The 22,003-nt window shown below is 36.1% G+C and overlaps 2 long non-coding RNA genes across 2 annotated transcripts in view; both read left to right on the top strand.

Moving 5' to 3' along the window:
- LOC144577039 (uncharacterized) overlaps positions 1-15,988 on the top strand; it is a 39,373-nt gene extending 23,385 nt beyond the window's left edge. The window contains exon 3 of the long non-coding RNA XR_013520240.1: positions 6,895-15,988. This is a non-coding gene — a long non-coding RNA (uncharacterized LOC144577039). The remainder of the gene's footprint in view (positions 1-6,894) is intronic.
- The window catches only part of LOC118143011 (uncharacterized), a 337,708-nt gene that overhangs the window by 74,276 nt on the left and 241,429 nt on the right, over positions 1-22,003 (top strand). The gene's annotated exons all lie outside the window — the stretch shown is intronic.

The raw sequence follows: 22,003 nt of genomic DNA, 5'->3' as shown, positions 1-22,003 counted from the left end.
CATGATTAGGAAATAGCTAAGTTAGGATGAGGATTCTGAGCAAGTGGCTAGGCTTGCTCACTAAGTCGTACTTCCTACATATCAGTTTCAGAATGCACATGAGCAAACATTTTATTATTTATTTATTTTGAGACAGGGTCCCATTCTGTCACCCAGGCTAGAGTGCTGAGGCGTGATCTTGGCTTACTGCAGACTCGACTTCCCAAGCTCAGGTGATCCTCTCACCTCAGCCTCCTGAGTAGCTGGGACCACAGACATGTGCCATCATGCCCAGGTAATTTTTTGTATCTTTGGTAGAGATGGGTTTCGCCATCTTGACCAGGCTGTTTTTGAACTTCTGCACTCAAGCCATCTGCCCGGCTTGGCCTCCCAAAGTGCTGGGATTACAGGCTTGAGCCACTGCGCCCAGCCGTGGACAAACATTTTAAAATAAGAACTTCATGAACCTTCAGGATACATCCTAAATAGTAAAAAATCAGTCTGTAAATACCAAGGAATTAGTGTCTCCATTTTGGGGAAAAGGAAGAAATTTAAGTTACAATGACTTTTGCCTCAAAAATGGTTTCTTAGTCTTTGCTTTTAAATTAAGGTTTGGGCTGCCGAGGCAAAAAATCATCAGGGCTTCCCATGGCCATCAGACTTGGACAGGACACATGACCAGCTAAAAATATTCTATTTGATTATATTAATAGAGTTCAAGAAACATTCAATATGTACTTGAAGATTTAATGTTCAAATGGATCTATTGACCTATTTAAATGAGTTAACCCACAAAAGAATAGAAGCTATTTTTGTAAAGATAAATCAGAGAAACCAGGAACTTCTATGAATATAGGTAATTCCATTTTTGCTACATAAATAATTAAATGTATACATACCTTATAAATGTCAGTACTTAAATTAGAAAGAATTTTCCATGATCTTTTCAGATGGATATCATATTTAGGTGAACAAAAAAAGAAGCAGGCGATGATCCAGTGCTCTTTTTTTTTTTTTTTTCAAAAACTCTGGTGAACTGAAGAGAATATGGTATTCAAAATGCACATCTAAAAGCTTCTAGGTGGAATTTAAATAACTTCATTATTTTTACCTTTTTCTTCCAACCACCCCAAATATTCTGACTCTACGTGGACCAATCACTTGACCGATTTTCTATATAATTAAAATCATGTGCCTTCAAAACTATTTGTAGGGGGAATGCTTCTGAGACTCCTAGCTTTATCTTTCTATACTTGTGTAACTTAAAAATGACCAGGCAGAAGTTTTTTTCTTTTCTTTAAATTGCTTTGCCAAGTTTCAGCTTTGAGCACATTTTTATGACTGATTTATTAAACTTGGAAACTAGAAGTTTATAATGGAAATTCTCATAAAGCTTTAACTCTAGCCTTGCTAGCAGGTACTCTGAAGAATGGTGCACTGATGGGCCCTCTGTTGCAGCATTTCTAGAACACAACCTGAGGATTTGGTCACGTGTTCATTTATTTATAGGTGAATAATCTTCAACCATTCTAGCAGAAATTCTTGTTCTGTTGACGAAAAGGAAGCATGCAGTAGTTTGGCTATGAATCATACCTTCTGCTGTCATGATTAATTTTAAGGATGCATTCAAAGAAGTTTCCTCCATAACACGAACTCTGGGAAAAGAAAAAAAATGTGCTCATCGCTTAGGCTGACTGAGGAGATTTATTGCAAATAAAATTATTCCAAATTGACTAGGGAGATTTATTGGAAATGAAATTATTAGAAATCCCTGTTCCTAGGCCAGGCACGATGGCTCATGCCTCAAATCCCAGCAGTTTAGGAGGCGAGACAGGCAGATCATGAGGTCAGGAGTTCGAGAACAGTCTGTCCAATATGGTGAAACCCTGTCTCTACTACAAAAAAAATTTTTAAATTAGCCAGGCATGGTGGTACATACCTGTAGTCCTAGCTACTTGGGAGGCTGATGCAGGAGAATCACTTGAACCTGGGAGGTGGAGGTTGCAAGATTGTGTCACTGCACTCCAACCTGGGTGACAGAGTGAGACTCCATCTCAGAAAAAAAAAAATCCCTGTTCCTTTTTAAGATATTTAGAAATTATACCTAAGTGGAACATTTTTGCTTTAGTTTCAGAAATACAAACTTCTGGCATTGCTCATCATTTGAATTTTTCCCTGCAGGCTTTGGCTTTATTAGCAGCTTAAGAGTATATTTAGCACTGTCATATGTGAAATCTCTTCACTCTGTTAAACTAATATGGGATAAAATGTCTTTTTTTACAGTGTTACTCATTCATTATATAAAAATGAAAGCAACTACTTCAGTGTGGATCCAGAGCCACTAACTATTTTTATGACAAAAGAGAGGTGACAATACATATCCCGTAGGCACATGAGAGTATTATATGAGTCATTAGTATAATTGATATCCATAGAAAGAGTGTTTTATCCAACATAATTAAAATGTGCAATACATTATGTAGGTTCCAGTGTTCCAGCTGCTGTGTGGTAATCTTTCCTTTGATAGATATCTAGTGAAAAATAAAATTATCCTCGTTAAAGGGATAATCTTCTACTACTTAAGGCTGTGAGACTGTGAGACAGTTGCATGCCACGTGCTTTATCCATCTACATGTGATGTTCGTCTGTATGTTGTGCTTTGTTGTGGGTTCCAAAAAAGATAGAAAGACAAGGAGAAAAGGCCTCTAAAATGAAACTTTTCTCCTGGCATACCAGGGAAACCCTGGGTTATAATTCTGTGTCTATGTCTTAAATTTGCCTGGTTGGGTCCAGGTTTAAATGCTAACAGTGGTGTCCCAGGTGTGCACATGTGTGCGCGCGCACACACACACACACACACACATACACACACACAAAATCATTGAGCCTAACATTTTAAATTGGCTTCAAGTTGAGAGAAACTTCTTAAAGGCAAATGATTCAAGTAATTGTTTTAAAAGAGTGTTTCTACACACAATAAATGCATCTTCCATTCATTGATCAATTCATTTTACAATGAATTTATCAGTCACCTATTATGTACTAAGTACTTAGGTGCTGGGGCACAGAGAGCCACAAGTTGAAGGATTTCATGAAAAAAAAAAAAAAAAAAACAAAAGGTCAGAGAGCAAACCTCATTTTCCCTGTTTAGTACCTAGAAGCAGGCATCATTGAATCGTATAACTAGAACAAAAGATAACGTTGTGTCTACATAATATTCATTTCAAAGAAGTGAAAGTGAGGTATGCATACTACTGACCCAACACCTCCAATGGTGACTTATTTTTTTTTCTTTTGCCTATGTATGTGATAATAGTAATGCTCAAAGCTGAGAGAAAGGTCACATGCTGTGGATAATGCAACATATCCAGGAAAGTATAGTTAGTGACAAATGAAGAAATATGTCTAATTCTTAATTAAGTGGCATATCTGTTAGGGCAAAGAGGTCTGTTGGAAACTTCCTTGGTGATCAAGGGTTCTATTTTCTTTTCTACTGACCCACAGTATTGTTGAGAAGATTAAAATAATACCTGTGAAACTGCTTTTTAAAGAAAACAATGTGTTTCATAGATGTGACATCATTTTAAAACCTTCGTTGATTATCTTCTGTACATTGTAGGCATTCTCTATAAATAAAGGATAGCACCTTGCTACCCATCAAAGTTACAAATGCACCTTATGTAGAATGAGATATCAGTTGCTTTAAAAAATCCTGAATATCAATGGCAATCATTAAAAAATCAGGAGACAACAGATGCTGGAGAGGAAGTAGAGAAATAAGAATGCTTTTACACTGTTGGTGGGAGTGGAAATTAATTCAACCTTTGTGGAAGACAGTGTGGTGATTCCTCAAGGATCTAGAACTAGAAAAACCATCTTACCCAGCAGTCCCATTAGTGGGCATATAACGAAAGGATTATAAATCCTTTTATTATAAAGACACATGCACATGTATGTTTATTGCAGCACTGTTCACAATAGCAAGGACTTGGAACCAACCCAAATGCCCATCAATAATAGACTGGATAAAGAAAATGTGGCAGATATACACCATGGAATACTATGCAGCCATAAAAAAGGATGAGTTCATGTTCTTTTTAGGGACATGGATGAAATCAGAAACCATCATTCTCAGCAAACTGACACAAGAACAGAAAACCAAATACTGCATGTTCTCACTCATAAGTGGGTGTTGAACAAGGAACACATGGACACAGGGAGGGGAACATCACACACTGTGGTCTGGGGGGTGGGGTGCTAAGGAGGAATAGCAGGGGGTAGGGGGATTGGAGAGGGAAAGCATTAGGAGAAATACCTAATGTAGATGATAGGGTGATGGATGCGGCATACCACCACCATGGCACGTGTATACCTATGTAACAAACCTGCACGATCTGCACATGTACCCCAGAAATTAAAGTACAATAAAAAAAATCCTGAATATCAAGAAATGTTGAAAATGATGACTATCTAAAAATTATGTAATTAAATGAGTTGCTCAGCTATTTCATAGTCATAGCTGTCTTTCATAGTACAGGATACATGATAGGAAGTTATCATGGTTTGAGAATTATTCATTTGGACAGTGATAATAAGGCACTACTAGAGTCACTACATATATAGGTAGAAACTTTATAGGATAATATAATGATGGACCAAGATGCATACTAGGGAGGCTGATTTATCTTTACCTGCTCCTCATTTGTTTGAATGTGACTGAATGTTGCCATTTGTGAATAATCAACCAAATGTCATGATATCTTTTCTTGCTTCTCAAGATGGTCAGATTCCATTATGTTGTTAGCTAACATTGTTACCTAACTACCTTCACCAACACGTTATTTTTCTCACAATGCTAGAGTAGTTTACTGGTTCAACCCCCAGACCCACCCCAGCATTATCTCTTCTTAACTTTCCTTCTAACAGACTGTGTCATTTGCAGCCCTGGAATAGAGTGACTTTGTCTTCCCTACTAGTATTCTAAAAAGTAGCTTTACCCACCTATTATTTCTTCGTCATTGTCTGCTGTAATTTCATGTTATTGCTGTGGTGTGCTGGTCCACATGATGTCTTCTTGTACACTGAAATGGTGAGATTTCCTGGGAGAAGATTTTAGAATTCTGTGTGGCCTCCTGATTACAAAGATTCAGATATGCCTGTAGTCTTATAAAAGTTACAGTAATGAGATTGTGATTCTAATACTACATAAATATTGTTATTATTGGCATGAGTAATGATGATAGATGGGAATAATAATAAAGACTTGGCACGGCCTTTTCCTCAGAGTTTTCAGTGTTTCCACTGGTACAATTGGTGATATCGTTCAGTATACTAAGAAGATACGTGATCGTGCAGGAGCCATTATCAGCCTCTGTTAGAGCCTTTTCAAATCCCATACTTATTGTGTATGTTATGAATAAGGGAGCACAAAAATTATGCATGCAGGGCCAAATTCTCATCTTGCTCAGGACCCCCATGGACCTCTCTTTGAAGTCAATAGGAGCTCAGCAGGGGGTGGAACAAGATGAGAATTTGGAAAAGGAACTTAAAGGAAAAAAGGATAATTTTTCCCGACCATATCATCATTTGGTGTGCATTAAATGCTCACACAGTGCCTAACCCCAATTCCTTTTTACTTCAGTCTCGATAAAATTGCATGACAGATTTTTTTTTCTGCATCTCTGTGTGTATATACTGTAGGTCATTTTCAATGGGAAGAGAATTGGATAACTTCAATTACTCTCCTGTAAGCTGTTATTATTGAACTGAGCCTGAAGTGCTTTATTTTCAATAAAGAAATATTCATAGAATACAACTTTCATGCAAATTCAAGTGCTATAGGTTTTCAAAGATTTTCCAGAAAGGACATTTTTCACTGGCCCAAATAATTAACCACTCGTCTTTGTGCCCTTGTTTTCATTAAACTAATTTTTGAAATTATTCTGTCCACTGTGGAATGGCTACACAAATGTGTGCTCTCCCAGGAAAACACTGCTTGAAATCAACAATGCAGTTTTTGTTTCTGCATTCTAATATACACCCCCCTCTTAGGATTTGAATTGTTTTGTACACACAATGGTAAATGAATACCCAAAGGGGAACTTTGAAAAACAATCTGCCTATGAGCTAGAGGCCACACCTTCCACAGTCAAAGGAATGCCCACACTTTGTCAAATTGGCACATGCCTTCTGAATAGGGCCTGCCCTGAAACTTGGCTTTCAAGATAAAGCTCACTTAGATCGCTGCACCATTTTCTTTCATGAGGAAGCCAAACTCCATCAGAATTTTACACCTGGATGTGTGCTGATGAAATATCTTGTAACTTAAGACCATTAATATTCACGGGACATCTAACATAATTCATGATGGTCTATGATATATGATAGTAAACAGTATCATTTACGCTGAACCTTAAAAATATTGACACAGACAAGTTCCTAAACACTGATGTAACCTTGTATTTTGTGTTATGATTTCTTGGTTTTATACTTGGTGTGGTTTTTCAATTAACTGCTCTGTATCCAAGGCAATTATTCATTTATTATAGTCAGCTTAGATACGGTAAAGATTAGAGGAGTAAAGCAAATCATCGTGGTGACACTGGCTAGTGATACATTGTTATTATTCTGATATTTATTTATTTATTTATTTATTTGGCTCTTGCATGGCAGGATTTATAGCACCTACTTTTGAATTCTAAGTCTTATTCCTTTCTGGTCTCTATTTTTATGGTTTTAACTAAGCAAAAAGAGTTATAAGATTTGAACTGGGGTTACCTCTATGATTTATCAAATAATAGGCACATGTATAGAGCTATTAATTTATATACACACAAAAACATTTTTAAAATTATTTTTTTGGTCAGTGACAAGATTTTCTCAGTTATATAAAATAAGTATCTGGTCTTTTTAAAGTGTGAAGATTCCCAGAAGTGTTGAAGACAGAACTGAATTTATGTACTACATAAACTAGGCATCAATATATGAAGAATCTTATAAGAAATAGCATGCAATTTTGAATGCAAGTAAACCAAGGTAACTATACATATTAGATATTTGGAAGTTAATGACATGGAGCACAATGCTTTCCGTCAACCTTGCAGTGTAGTTTTCCAAGTATACTGCACTACATACTCTGTAATGTGTCATTTTGCTTCTAAAGGGGTTTTACATGCTTTTAAGAGTGCCTCAGATTTTGGCAAAGTTTATTTTATGCATTATGCATAAAAGTTGTCATCAGGATTTAACAAAGCATTTTGCACAGAAAGATTAGAAATAAAATCTCTGCACACCAAAATGATGTGGATGGTTTTGCTAGAAGGTGTGAACTTCAAAAAATTAGCATGGCTCTTACCCCTTTCCCAAATGTCAAAGAGATGAAAATTTCCATAGTGAAGAGAATTATAATATACAGTAGTGTAGCAGAAGCTCACCAATTGTATTTTTTCCCTTTTCAGCTAGTAAGCTCTTGTTTATTAACTATAACTTTAGCAATTTGGAATCCACCTAAACTACAATTAGTAGACAAGAAATTGTCAGGTTTAATAACATATGTGAAGTATTCCTGTTTGAGACATGGGTATTAAAATGGGCACACTAGTCTATGTGTTTGGATTTTAAGACATAGGTTGCTCAGCAAACTAAGAGCAACTATGGGTGAAGAGAAGAAATTGATGGGGTAAGCTGACAGAAAGGAGAGACTGTTGGATGTTAAGCTTAAAATATCTATTTTATATTGTTTCCTATATTTTAAGACTTTTAAAAGCTAGACACATGCTAGTTCCATCTATGTTTATAAGGAAGCATGAATTTCCATGAGAGTGAGCAGGACTCTGAAGAGCTGCTTATGAAACTAGACTTATAAGAGATCAATCCTGGAGAATTCTGGTTTGAAGGAGTAAATTTTTTTTACAAAAGTAAGGAATGGATTAATTGTGTCTTAAACCTTGAGGCTTGAGAAGTGTTTTCTGCAGTTAAATTGAGTGTCCTGACTTCCAGCCTATTTCCTTACATTTCCAGGGTTGTGTCCAGTTATGGATTTTCCCTTTATATGTGTGTCTTTCTAAGAATAGTTATTCCACCAGTGGCATTGAGGCAATTTCTGGTAGCTGCTGATATGTCAGCTTTATTAATTGATAGCTTCACACGATGAGTAGATTTAAGTCCCTGCTTTTTTGTTGCTATTTTTGGAGGTGACATTATTGCTGAATTTAGGGTGCAGCCCTTGGAAATCTGCCTTTTTTTTGTAACCACACAGCAGCAATCTGCTTTTCTGTTTTGTTTTTGGTAACCACACAGCAGCACTCCTTGGGGTATCCTTGCAAATAGCATTTGGATGAGTAAACTGTTAGTTATACCCACAGAAACGGGGATCTAGGTCTTTCCCAGTCACTAGTGTATCTTATGAGTGTTGTTTCAGGTAGCAATTAGTATTTTGTTAGTACTGTCACTGTACTTTTTTTAACTGCACAATTTTCTTTGGCTTTTACAGAACTGAGAAGGTTTTAAAAAATACACATATAACTTGCTCTTTTATTTTTAGTTCTTTACTTTCAGAAAAGTTAATTGGAACTGATTGGTTTTATTTGCTGACTTACCAAGTACCACAAAGCAGGAAACGAACAAAGCCAGATTAGCTGTCCACTGTCTGCTTCACTTTTCTTAAACTCTATTCCTCTCAGCTTGTCTTTTATCCACAAACATGTTTTTAAAAAGAACACCAGTATCTGGATAAGAGTGAAAAAATTGAATTGAAGGATAAAAATCATAACAATAATGCTTTATACTTGCATAGATCTTCAACATTTTTTCAAATATATTCATTTTTACTGTAATTGGATTTCCATAACAGCCCTTTAAATAGGAAGGAAAAAAAACCCCATGTATTGAATATCTTCTGTACAATGCCTTTACCACATTATCTCATTTAATCCTTGCTATAGCCCTGTTGAGACAAAAATTATTTCCCTAATTTCAGGAGGAAGTATCAGTTCAAACATAATATGATTTGTCGAGGCTTCTACAGTGAGCAAGCAGAGGATCCAAGGTTTGAACTTTGTTCAGTGTGGCTCCCAAACTTAGTTCTGTCAACTTTGCAGATTATCTCCATTTTTTGGTTGTAAAAATTCGAGATGCAGTTAAGTGGTTTTCTTGTAATTATATAGCTGAGTCAATGCTACTGACCAAACTTGGACGTATAGTGTATATACATACTTGTTTTTATTTGTTTCAATTTTTTTTTTTTTGAGACGGAGTTTCGCTCTTGTTTACCCAGGCTGGAGTGCAATGGCGCGATCTCGGCTCACCGCAACCTCCGCCTCCTGGGTTCAGGCAATTCTCCTGCCTTAGCCTCCTGAGTAGCTGGGATTACAGGCACGCGCCACCATGCCCAGCTAAGTTTTTGTATTTTTAGTAGAGACGGGGTTTCACCATGTTGACCAGGATGGTCTTGATCTATTGACCTCGTGATCCACCCGCCTCGGCCTCCCGAAGTGCTGGGATTACAGGCCTGAGCCACCGCGCCCAGCTGTTTTTATTTGTTTCTTAAACCTGCATACTTTCCATTACTGCTACCTTCCTCAGACAACGTGATCAAAAGTTGATGATGCTTTCCCATCTGGACTGATCCCTCAGTTCCTCAGTCTATACAGCACCCTCCTTCCACCCTACATTGCTTGTGGGCCCTTTAACAGATGACTATAGAGATAGTGAAAGAGAGACAGAATCAGCAGAGGATGAGGTGAGAATCAGCCTAGATTATGCTTGTCTTCGCCTCTGTGGGTTTACAGATTGCATTATTGCAGGGTAGGTTTTATGTTCAATCCCTATTTGAGTCAATGTTGCATTGCAGCATAGCATAGCTAATATTTTTTGTGAGTGCTGCCTCTAAAAATCAAATCAATACAATTAAACTTTAAGCCAGTGATTTTAATGTGAATATCTTAATACTTGGCGCCAGAGTTGATATTTTAAATCTGATATATTGAAAAGAATAAATATTTTAGGGGAGCATTAATGGGAAAAGAGTTGAAGTCAGGTAAACCTGATTTTGGGTAATAATCAGCCAGTCAATTAGTTCATGCCACAGAGACTGGTACAGACTATATTGTGTCTGTTTCACAGGCCTGAGAAACATCACTGGCCACTGCCTTATACCTGATAGTATTCAAAGCACTGTCACACAAATTATCTCATGCTTGAAGTGCAAGGATGACAGAACACTTGACTCCTGGTATACCTTTTTCCTTTGCTTTTTTCAGTGTGGATGAGACTGAGTTCTAGTACCAACTTTTAAGGATTCCTTACTTTCTTGTGTTGACACCAACTAGAAAACAACTTCCAAGAGGCCCATTTACCAGAGAGATATCTTTTTCCCATCCCACTTATCTCAAAGATGTCCATAATGTCTGGCTTCTTCAGTTAGTTATTTAATTATATTCTAGTCAGATCTGTGTACTCACCATCCAATATATTTTGGTTATTAAATATGTGTTAAATCCCTTAGATGCTCTATCTCACTTAGAACTCATAATAATAAGAGAAGTAATTGTATTATGCCCATTATATACATAAAGAAACTTAGGTTTAAATAGGTTAAGCAACTTGCCAAAAAACACACAACTAGTTAGTTCCAGAATCAGAACTCAGGTCTCCCTGACTCCAGACCTTAATCCCTAAACCAGACAGAGCACATTTCTCCTTATTCTTCTTAGCCTTTGCCCAATTTCATGTCTATCAACACTTTTCATGTGCTTCAAGACCCAGGTCAAATGAAACCTTTAAAAGAGCAGAGGATGCAATAGAGATAAAAAAGAGAAAGTGATTAAACACGGAGGAACAGAGAGAAAGTGTCAAAGCATTTATCTGAATAGCATTTTAAATTAAAGTTGTCTCAGAGGTATCTGTGTTCTTTGAAACTGGTAAACTCCTTGAGGGACCCCAGTTTCTAATATATTGCTGTATATATTTTGATGCCTGATACACAGAGAATCAGCTCTTTTACAGCATATACAGGAATCCATTTTCCCAGGGACAGGCAACACAGCAGTCTAGAATGTCAAGATGTAGGTGGACATGGAGAAGGAGGTTGTTTCTTGGAGTGAAGCTAAGATTTACATCACAGGAATTCTAGGTGTCAGGGGAGAGGGTATGCCAGGAAGAAGCAGAGCTGGGGACTGAGTATTGTGAGGGCTTGGGGGTTAGGTGAGATATGATAGGCAGAGCAAACTTGATTGGATATTAGAGGGGTCTTCAAAGCTAGAAGGTAAGTACTAGAGGTTAGGTAGATGATAAATTCGGTACAACTACAATTATTTTTGGTGTCTTTGAATTTTTAAATATTTGAAAGATATTGTCATATGAAAAATGTGGAACTGTTGGTAGCAAAAAGAACACTAGACCTAGTTTCTAATCTCAACTAGGGTACTGTTAGCTTTATCACTAAATATTTCTGTATCCCATTTCCCATATCTGTACAATATGAATATTAAAAGACTATCCTGGCCTATTTTACAGAATTATTTTGAAATTCAAGTATAAATGAGTACATAAGGGATTTGAAATTTGAAAATTCATTTTATGGTTTTTCAATGTCTTTTTTTTAACAGTTACAAAGAATTGCTGTTTCTATTAAAAATAGGCTAATACCCTGCCTTCGAGTAGCTTTATGTCGAATTGTAGCACTATGGGACCCACCCATTTAAGAAGGTAACCAATAGCACAAGGCAGTATTTGCCAAATGAATGCAGGTGAGATCAGAGGGCTACTATAGGAATTCAGAGGGAAGAGCAAGATCGTCAATTGTCAAAGAACCTGCAGAATGTAACATGAGACTGGAACTAGGTTGAGGAGTGAATTACAACTATAAAGCTAGAGGAGTAATGATGGGCCCTAAGATGCAAGGATGTCTGCAAGACAGATGTAGACCAGATTTTTTCAAGTAGTCTTGGGAGGCCTGGGGTGTCGGGTGCCGTATCTGTGATAAAGTATTGATGTACTAGAGGTACACGTTTTCTTCCATGAGCACAATATAGAGGCTTCAGCATGGGTCCCTAAAGAAACTTAATTTATTTTCTCCTCCTTTGTTATATTCTCTTGGAATTTTTTTCAAAAGAAAATTAGTACTATATATTTTCTAAAGCTAAAAGCTTAAGTTCTATCAACACGGTATTTGGTCCAAAGAAAAAGATGGTATGAATATTTGATATGGGGCCAAAAGGAGGTCTTGCAGATTAAATATTGTGGAGGGCTTAAAGTCTTCTGAAAACTAATTTTTTGAGGACCTTATTAAATTGTGGTAAGAGTCCTCATTGTTCTTATTCTGTTGTGAGTCTTGAGTTGCAATTTTGAAAAGCACTGGGCAGAGCAATTACACAAATAATAATCATTGACTCAAGCTTTTTAATGGTAAAAAGATGACTTGATTCTCTGAAGAAGTGAACAGGCAACATTTTCTCATTGCTGTTAATTATAATTTAAGACAGACTCAATTTTGTATTAGTCACAGATGTTTCATTTCTCAGTTCATATATAATGCGGTACATGGAATAACTCCAAAGAGATTTTAGAAGTGTTTGCAGTCTTGTCCATCTCTTTACCACTTGGTGTGGTCTTTTCCAAAAATCATGACATTTGGAAAGAAACTTAGAAGTTTTGAAGACATTTTCAAGGCATTTTGCTTTCAATGATCTCTAAAAATATTCCTATTGAAAGTGAAAATTGGGAACATGCTCTGAAAAACAAAATCAAAATGCATGTTGTGTCTTTAGAAAGCCTGGTTTTGGGAGTGGCTGGGCTGTGTTCCAGTTGTTGGGGGAAGGGGTACAAATTATGATTTCTGAATTGATCTTAATCATAGAAACCTTTAAGAAGCTCCAATGCTCCTATTGCTATTAAGCAAAAATGTATTCCAAATAATTAGACCAAGCATCTAGTTCCCAAATTACTCCACTGTGGATTGTTGTAATCAGGGAGAACTTATCAGTAGTATAAATCACTCATGAAATTGTGAAAGGTTTGGGAATGCTCCAAGGCATGGCAGGTTTGGAATGCAAACCCCTGATGAGGCTGGAAAACTTGAGTTGTGTCTAAGATTGTTAAGAATTAAAACTTATCTTCCCAGCCTCTGGTTATCATCCTTCCACTCTCTATCTTCCTGAGTTCAATTGTTTTAATTTTTAGCTCCCACAAATAAGTGAGAACATGTGAAGTTTGTCTTTCTGTGCCTGGCTTATTTCACTTAACACGATGGATTCTTTTGTAACACAAAGATAAATGTTTGAGGGTATAGATCTCCCATTTACCCTGATGTGATTATTACACATTGCATATCTATATCAAAATATCTCATGTAATCCATAAATATATATATTTACTATGTGCTTCCCAAAATTAAAAATTAAAAAAAACCTTATCTTTATGTCAGATGAACTACAAAGAAAATTCAAAGCACAGTAACACCTATGTTTTCCATTATAGTAGAAGAATGCTATTTGGAAAATAAAATACAGTCACCATCAGCACGTGACAGGGAATCTTTCTTGGAATATATTGATAAAAGTTAGAGTTACATGTTGTTTGTCAAATCTGTCCCCAAAAGAAGATGCCATATTGAAAGAGTATCTAAAACATAATCAAATGGTTTAATTTTAAAATGAGCATATATAAAACTTTTTTGGTAAGAATAGCAAAATCACAGTGCCTTACAAACGTGATGAATTCAAATGGGCATACACAAAAAGTTCCTTAAATATTTTTCTTCTTCACTTTTCATCTTTATTCTATGCATTAACTTTTCCCAAAAACAAGGCATGTTAATTTACATATTCAAAATTTGTGTATTATATAATTCACATTATTCTTTAAAATGATTTATCCCCAAATCTCTTAATTATCTCAAAAATGATTTAAGATATTCAGAATCAGTGAAGTTTAGGCAGTTCATCTTTAGAAAAAAATCCTTGCACAGTTTCTCTATAGTCTTTGAGTATTTCTTTATAAAGCTTGAAATGAAGTGGTGGGACCCATTTGAGTAGATTTTTCAGTAATGAATTTCCTTATCTAAAGTTCTGAATTACAGTTGGAACTCTTATTTTCTATCTGATACTATTGGAGAAAGAGCTGGTTACAGGAGAAACAGGGAAAGAAGAGAGGAGAAGGAAAAAATTATGTTTTCTTGAAAACTAAAAAGTGTAGAAATAATTAACTGGGGGGCTGATCACAATTGTTTATCAGATGTGTACCTCTAGTACAGAAATAATGCTTTCTTTCCACTTGAGAATGGCATATTGGTATTGCTTATTGTCCTGTTTTCTCATCAGTGAACATCATGTTGTTCATAGCTGGGAGGTGCAAGGTCCAAATGTCTTTCTTGGAGGTGCTTTTACTTCATTTCAGGGGTAAGAAGTACTTTATAATTTTGGTCTTGGTTCCTCAGAATATAAAGTAAAGATAGTAATACTGACTTCTTCACAGGGATAAGTAAGCTTATATCAGTGAATTGTACAGAGGAGAATAAACTTTAATGCAAGATTATCAGTGGAGCCAGTGAGTAGAGGGGACTTTGAGATTCTTGAGGGGGGGCTTCATTACCATGCGAATGAGAAGGACAGAGCAATTACGTCATTTATCTTACTTACAAAAGAAATGAACTTCCAAGTCATTGTAGCTCCTGGTTAAGAAGATATTTGAGACAGCTAAAATCCCAAGGTACAACTCAAGTTTATAGGCATTTACAGTTCAAAATCCAAGAAAAGTTGGCGACTGCTAAATTCAAGTCATTAATGTGGTTTGGCAGGGTGCTAAACTTGTGTGGTACATTACGCTCCATGGCTCCACGGATAACCATTGAGTATTTGGTAATTTGGTGTTAGAATGTTTTATTTAGAGCTTCTGAATGACAATGATTCTGAGTACTGTGTGGAATCCTGTTGTTTAAGGAGCCTCGGTACAAGATAGAGTGTGGTCAACCATCTCTAAAGTAGGGCGGTTCTTCAATCTCAGGAAGGCTGTCAGAAGTTTTCTAGGAACCACTTTATAGCCGTTCCCATTTCTGGCCAGATCCAGGGTGCAGGTTCTCAGCTGAAGTGCAATGGTCTGAAGGCATAGCTACCATCAGCATTTAATTTTGAACAATTTTGCGTTAAGGTTCTTCTCATTCTTTCAATTGTCCTCCTCGCTGTGCTTATTTCTGTTTGTTTAGGAGAAAAAAAAAAGAAGAAAGTTAAATGATTTCTGAAGCAATATATGTCTGCACAATATTGTAAAATGTAACTTAAAGAACATTCTAAATTAATATTTTTCCCCCAGAAGTTTCATAATTTATTACCATGTAATTGCACAGGAGAATTTGGTAATGATAGATTTCAAGACTAATTTGGGGTATTGTGAACTCTATTGTCTGGCATTCTGTTAACCTCAATCTCTATTAAACAATACTTCAATGTATTAGTTATCTATTGCAACAAAAATGCTGTGTAACAAACAGCCTCAAAGCCTACGTGGTATACAATAGTAAATATTTATTTTTATTCAAGTGTCTGTGTGTTGACTGGTAGTTCTGCTGATGTGAACTGGCATTGATAAGGCTGTCTTCTGCCAGGTCAGCTAGGTGATGTGTTCTCTAACATGTCTGAGGCATTAGCTGGGAAAATGGATTTGACTCTGCTCCTCTCCACGTGTACCATCCCCCAGCAGGCTAACCTTGGAACATTCACATAGTGAAGGCAGAAGACCAAGAAGAAGCAAAAATGTGCAAGTATTTTTTCCAGCCTTTGCTAGTGTCAATTTCATTACTGTTTAATTGGACAAGGCAAGTCACACGGCTTTACCCAGAGCCAGAGTAGGAGGAAACTAGAAAACTATAAGAAAAATGTATTGATATAGGAAATTCATTAATTGGGGCCACTAACAAAATTGATCTACTATGTCCATCCATGATGTAGTGATAGCTTCATAAAGATAACCTTGAGATTCATTATAAAGTATATTTCAATGAAAATATATTATTAATTTTGATGTGAAAAACATTTGGTCATATTTTTAGTCTTTATACATTAGTAACTCATTGGTAGATATATATTAATATTATGATGGATATTCCACAAATCATATTCCAAAACCAAATCACATAATGGGAAATTCTATTATACTTGGTATGGAAGACTTGGAATTTGAGTAATCATATGAAATAGTAAAATTCTAAGGGGAGAAGAAAAGCAAAGCACACTGCCATGTGTGTACCTACACAACTGTCTTGCATGCTCTGCTCATATACCCCAAAACCTATAATCCAATAAAAAATTAAAAAAAAAAAAAAAAAAAGAAATAGTAAAATTCTTCCTAATTTAATCTTAACAGCTTGAGGAAAAAACTGCCTTTTAAACAGAAAAAGAATTGTAGTTATGAATACATTGGTGTATGATTAATGAATAAGATCTTAATTAGTTACTCTAGGCACTAAGGCAAGTGTGACAGAATGAGTCTTTAATAAAGGGACCAAGGAGAATACAGTGAGTGGGCAATCAAACTGAGAGAAGAAAATTTAAGGTGAAACCAGGTGGGCATTGATACTCCTTATGAAGTTCTGTGGCACATCTCCCTTCTCCTGTCCACCCTTGTTTGGAGTACTGTAAACACAGTCCCGTTGGCCTTTCAGACTATGTGCGGTAATGAGTTGTTGATGAGAATGACTACTTCTTTGAAGATCTCTTTAGGCTGATGTGACTGGAAGTAGCACAGAAGGAAAAATTGATGGCCCATATTCAGCTTGTGAATAGTAAAGCTTGAAGAGCTTTTAGGTACTGAACAGCTTGAGGAAAGGCTGGATAATGGAACATAATTGTACTGATTATGCGGTTGAGGTATGTTAAGAAACAATCTGCTAATTCTGCTAAACTGTGGCATTTTGTAGCTCCTGTTAATATTTTTAGTAGAGGAACAAGAGATTAATTTATTGAGTCTTATTTGAAAAAATGATTTCTCCTATTGGCTCTAACACCTTGGTGTTTAGGAGTTCAGGGCACTTCTCAAATGTTATCTCACTAACCCTTCCAGCATCCTTGCTGTATATGTGGGTGTCAAACGTTTATGAATAGGAAAGCTTAGCAAGTAATAAGTGACTTGCTGAAGGTTATGCCTAAGCAAAGCACTAATTTCTCTTCTGAGCTAAGTCCGTCTTCAATTTTTTTCTTTAGCTTACATTATTTCAAGAGGCTATAGAACCTGCTGAGATATGACATTTGGAACTAATATAAGAAAAAGAGATGTCTAAACTCGAAATTATTTCATCTGATAAACGTCTTCAGATTAAACTCTGTCCTCTGGTAATTAGCAGATGTGAGAGTGAAAAAATTATTTTTGTTAAAATAGAATATTGATTTGATTTACCTCCTTTGAGTGGAAACTGTTAGGAGGCTGTTCCTTTACATTTTCTTGATTTTGTGTAATGCTTATAATCTAAGAACTCTCTGTATATAAGTTAGTGATAGGAAATAAATTTCTTTCTTTGATTTGCTGGGTTACTTTATCACTTATTAAGTCACTAAGTCGTTCTATTCAAACTCTTTACTGTGATTTTTAGTGCTCTTTATTAAGTATATCCAGTTATCTTTTGGGGCATATACGGTAATGTTTCATTCCCAACCCTCTTGAAGTGAGGTGTGATCATGTGTCTTGCAGTGGCCTATGTGATACATGTTACTTCTGAGTAGGTGCTTTAAAAGCTGATATATAATTGAGCATGCTCTCTCTTTAAGCCTTGCATAGTGGCCAGCAACTTCTGAGATGGTAATTGTTTCATCTTGTTGGGATCTGAATGACAGCAATGGATGGGCTATCCCTGATAATTTGCAATGGCCCTGCTCATGCAAAAGGAAAAAGTCTCCCTTCTCTTTGTTTTAGCCACTGAGATCTGGGAGTATTTGTTACTGTAGCATAACCTATCCTGCCCTGACTGACATAAGAATTGGTACCTAGAATTTTGGGTGTTGCACTAACAAAACCTAAAATATGTGGAACTGACTAGCATGTATTTGTTGTGTTTGGCAAGCCACTGTAAGAATGACTATGTTTCTCTGAAAATATTTACAAGCAGGAAAAAAAATAAAAATAAAAATGTTAAAAAAAAACAAGAAAAAACCTCAAAGACTTATATGATTGCTTCTCAATTCAAACAGTAAAAGATAAAAATGGGTAATTAGCATAATTGTTACAAGGGATACCTGTGGTTAAAACCATTTGATGGATCAACTTGATACCTAGAGAGTACTTTCAATCTTTCAATCAGACAAAAAGGCTAGGAGAAAAGAGATTTCAGTTGTGGATTTTCTGGAGAAAACCGATATTCAAAAGGTGCCAGCAATAAAGACAATAATTGGGAGGAGTGTCAAGAAACCAAAGCAATCTAGCAAATATAAGATTTCCGTCAGAAAAGAGCTATTAGGTATAGTTTTGTACATGAAAATTACCGGAATAAAACAGATAAGAGGCTAAGTTCTTAAAAATTTTGCACTGCTAAAGAAATCACAAGCCTACAAAAGTTCAAGACTTAAAATGACCTTTGGAATTAGCAGCTTTTGCAGACAATAACGCTTATTGTCCATGGGCAAGAAGTAGGCTGAGAAAGCTGCTAACTTCCCAGGGAGAACATATTTCCTGATACCTATTTTATATGTGACCAAAAAGTGTAATGGAAAAGAAAAAATCTTCCAAAAGACAAAGCCAAGAACCACAGACAACAATGTACAAGGAGGGAACCAAGGCCCAAGGAATTAAGGAATATTCCTCACCTTTAAGGTAGCAATTCTCAAAATATCTGTCCAGAACTTTGGACTTGTCATGGACCAACATCTCTTGTGTGTTCTTCACTTTCTTCTTTCTGAATGGAGTGATGATGAATGATGAAGAAACCACTGTGCAATATCTCAAGATCATAGTCTTTGAGCTTAATGCTGTAATCTTGGAATTTTTGGCTTGTTTCTCTGGGATAGGGTTAAATATGTTTTGCATGCAAGAATGAGAATGAACCAAATATTTGGTAATCAGAAGGACAGATTTTGGCAGTCATCAGTTCTGTTTATCAGTTTTTTTCTCATTCTCTTTTTGGACGCATGGGACATTTGTATTTTCTTGCTTCCTTTGGCCAAAGACATGGAAACAGACATTGACTTATGGGATGAAGCTCAAAAGCCAGAGAGTGGTTAACTATCCTTTTTCATGGTCTCTATCCTTTTTGTATGGCTACCAGCACCTTTCAGAAGTCCCTCTATCAGCTGTAATCCTCATGGACTATGATAACATGAAGACTGCAGTGCAGATCTCCAATAGCTGGTAGTGTGTATGGGAAATAAATTATTGTTTTAAGCCACCATATTTATTACTGCAACATAGCCTACCCTAGCCTGACAGATGATACATCCTCCAGTTGGAAAACAGAATATTAAATGAATATTGATAAAGTACATTTGTTTTAAGTATTCTGTTCTACTATCTAGCATAGTATATGGTTTTCTTTTTCATAAAACAACAATTAAAACATTTCCTCAAAAGCAATTTTACTCTCTATAAGAAAAGAATCTCCTTACCTGTGATTCTATAAATTACCATCTTGGTCAAATACTAGTAATATTAAGCAAACTTATGTAGCTCAGATTTGATCAGGGGTTATACACAAACAGAGTTTAGACACGTTAGTATTTGTAAATATACGAACCAATTTAGGGAGTTAATCAAATTTCACTATTTCTAATCCTAAAGTTGATTTCCTAATGGGACCAGAAAGAATTCTATTCTAAGCAAGTTACTAGAAACATAATATGTATATGACAGTTGGGGTGGCTGTGTGTTGAGTTCTGCTGTATCACTGGGCATAGGCTATTCTTGGAGACAGGACACTAGATTTGAAAGAATCATGTTCTCACTTGATGCACAAATGCTAATGTTCCTCAGTAACTATGGATAGGTGAATATAAATTTCTCTGACATGAGCATGAGTCCATATTCCATCTATCCCTCAAAGGTTATTAATAGCATGTAGTGTTCAGTGCTTGTACTCAACAATATTAACAGTATTATGTTCTGTACTTATACTTACAAAGCAATTTAATAATGTCTCTTATTTACTTTATGGTATTCTGCAATGCCTAGGGAACAGTAACTTAGACAGAATCATCCAACCACAATAACAATTGAGGCATGTTTTATTATTGCTCTAATAGTAGACTTTTGATATTCAATTACCCAACAGTTGCCTGGTGCTTGGGTTTGAGGCTCTTTTGAGCAATCAATTTCTATCTCCCTGATGCCCAGTCTACATGGTGTAACCAGTAATCATTTGGTAAATTCTAAATTCCAGTATGATAAAATTGATTTTGTACATATCCTTGACCTCACATTGACCAATATCAAATTCATATGAACTAAAAATGTAGGGTAGTGCACTGATTCTCAAATTTGGCTACAAATTGGTATCATCTATGGGATTTTAGGAGATGTTAACTAAGTCATACTCTCAGAAATTCTCATTTCACTTGTATGGAGATTCTCAAAAATTCCTTGGGTAATTCTAATATCTGACAAAAATCTAAGAGAAAGAAATGTATTTAAAAGTGCATGCTCTGGAGTCATATAATTCTGGGTTTATACTCCTGCTTCCTTCTTACTAGCTGTGTAACCCTGAGATAGTTTTTAAATTCTATAAGCCTTAATTTCCTTATCTTTAAAGTTAGGATAAAATGTTATTGTGAGTTTTAAATGGGTTAATACATGTGAAGAGTTTTAAGAGTATCTGGCACATATAGAAAGCACTGAATAAATATTTTAATACTAGAATAATTATTAATTCAAGGCTAGAGGAGTCTTAAATGTAGGATAGCAAGGAGTTGAGCAATGCACGATGCAGTCTAGGAATGATGTACAGTTCAGTGAGGCTGAAATATGGTGTGGATAAGATGACTAGAGAGAGTTAAAGCTGGAGACATTGCTTGACATGAAATTTTGAGAGTTATCTATTTTAAGTTTAATGGCTGGGCTTTTACCTTTAGACAAATGGTGGTTTTTAATGCTTAATATGGACACACAGATGTTTGTAATTGATTATGAGTTATGTCTTGGGTAAAATAAAAACTAGATTCATATTTATGCATACTGTAACATTGCCCTCTCTCGCTGGTATTCTTATATCTTTCACTGATATGAGAGAATAGTGTAGAATGCAGCTGTTGTGCTAGCGATTACTCATAACCTGCCATCTAGCTTATCTTAGGCCCAGCCCACACTTACTTGGAGCATTTTTAATTGGGATTAAGCATTATTTTTTGGGTGTGAGATATGATTTTAGAGTTATATTTATTATTTTCATCTATGTATGACTTTCTGTTCAAGCCATGATGCAACAACTGTTACTAGACCAGCCCTCCTGCCATAAATAATAAATAAACAACTACAAAAGTAGATACATGTAGAGAACAACTGTTTTCAAATATTAGAGAACAAGAAGTATACGAGATCCATAAGAAGTGAAAAGCAAGGCAAGCCCTGTGATCACCTTGTTTTCTTCTTGGAAACATTTACTAGATCCCAGTAAAGGAAAAAGAATCCAAGAAGTATCCAATAGTCTTGCTGAACTGAAGAGACAGAGATTAGAGTTTGGGGAAGCTGAAGCTGCCAGAATTTGTAGGATGGAGTACCACAGAGGTGGGAACTATGCAGAGAAAGAACTTAAAGACTCTGCTTGGGGTCCTCTTAAGTTGTGGTCCCCTCTGTTTGAGCTGAATAGTAAGTTGCAGGTATGTAGGGTAGGACTATTCAAGTCTTGGCAAAGAGCAATTACTGAGGAAGAACAACTGCTAAGGAACTGAACAGCTACCAGGGCTCACACAGGGAAGAGAGCCAAATGTCCTCTAGCCAGTGAAGAGAGATCTCGTGGAACACCCAGGGTGTTTGATAAAGATCCCAGAAAGCCCATGCCCTAGGAGTAAGACAAAATTGAGTAAAGACTTCTCTAGACCTGTCCTAACAAAAAGAATAA

Source organism: Callithrix jacchus, chromosome 7 (genome assembly GCF_049354715.1).
Source record: "Callithrix jacchus isolate 240 chromosome 7, calJac240_pri, whole genome shotgun sequence".
Classification (NCBI taxonomy): Eukaryota; Metazoa; Chordata; class Mammalia; order Primates; family Cebidae; genus Callithrix; species Callithrix jacchus.
The sequence above is the reverse complement of the archived record's forward strand: the minus strand, read 5'-3'. Positions and strand labels throughout refer to the sequence as shown.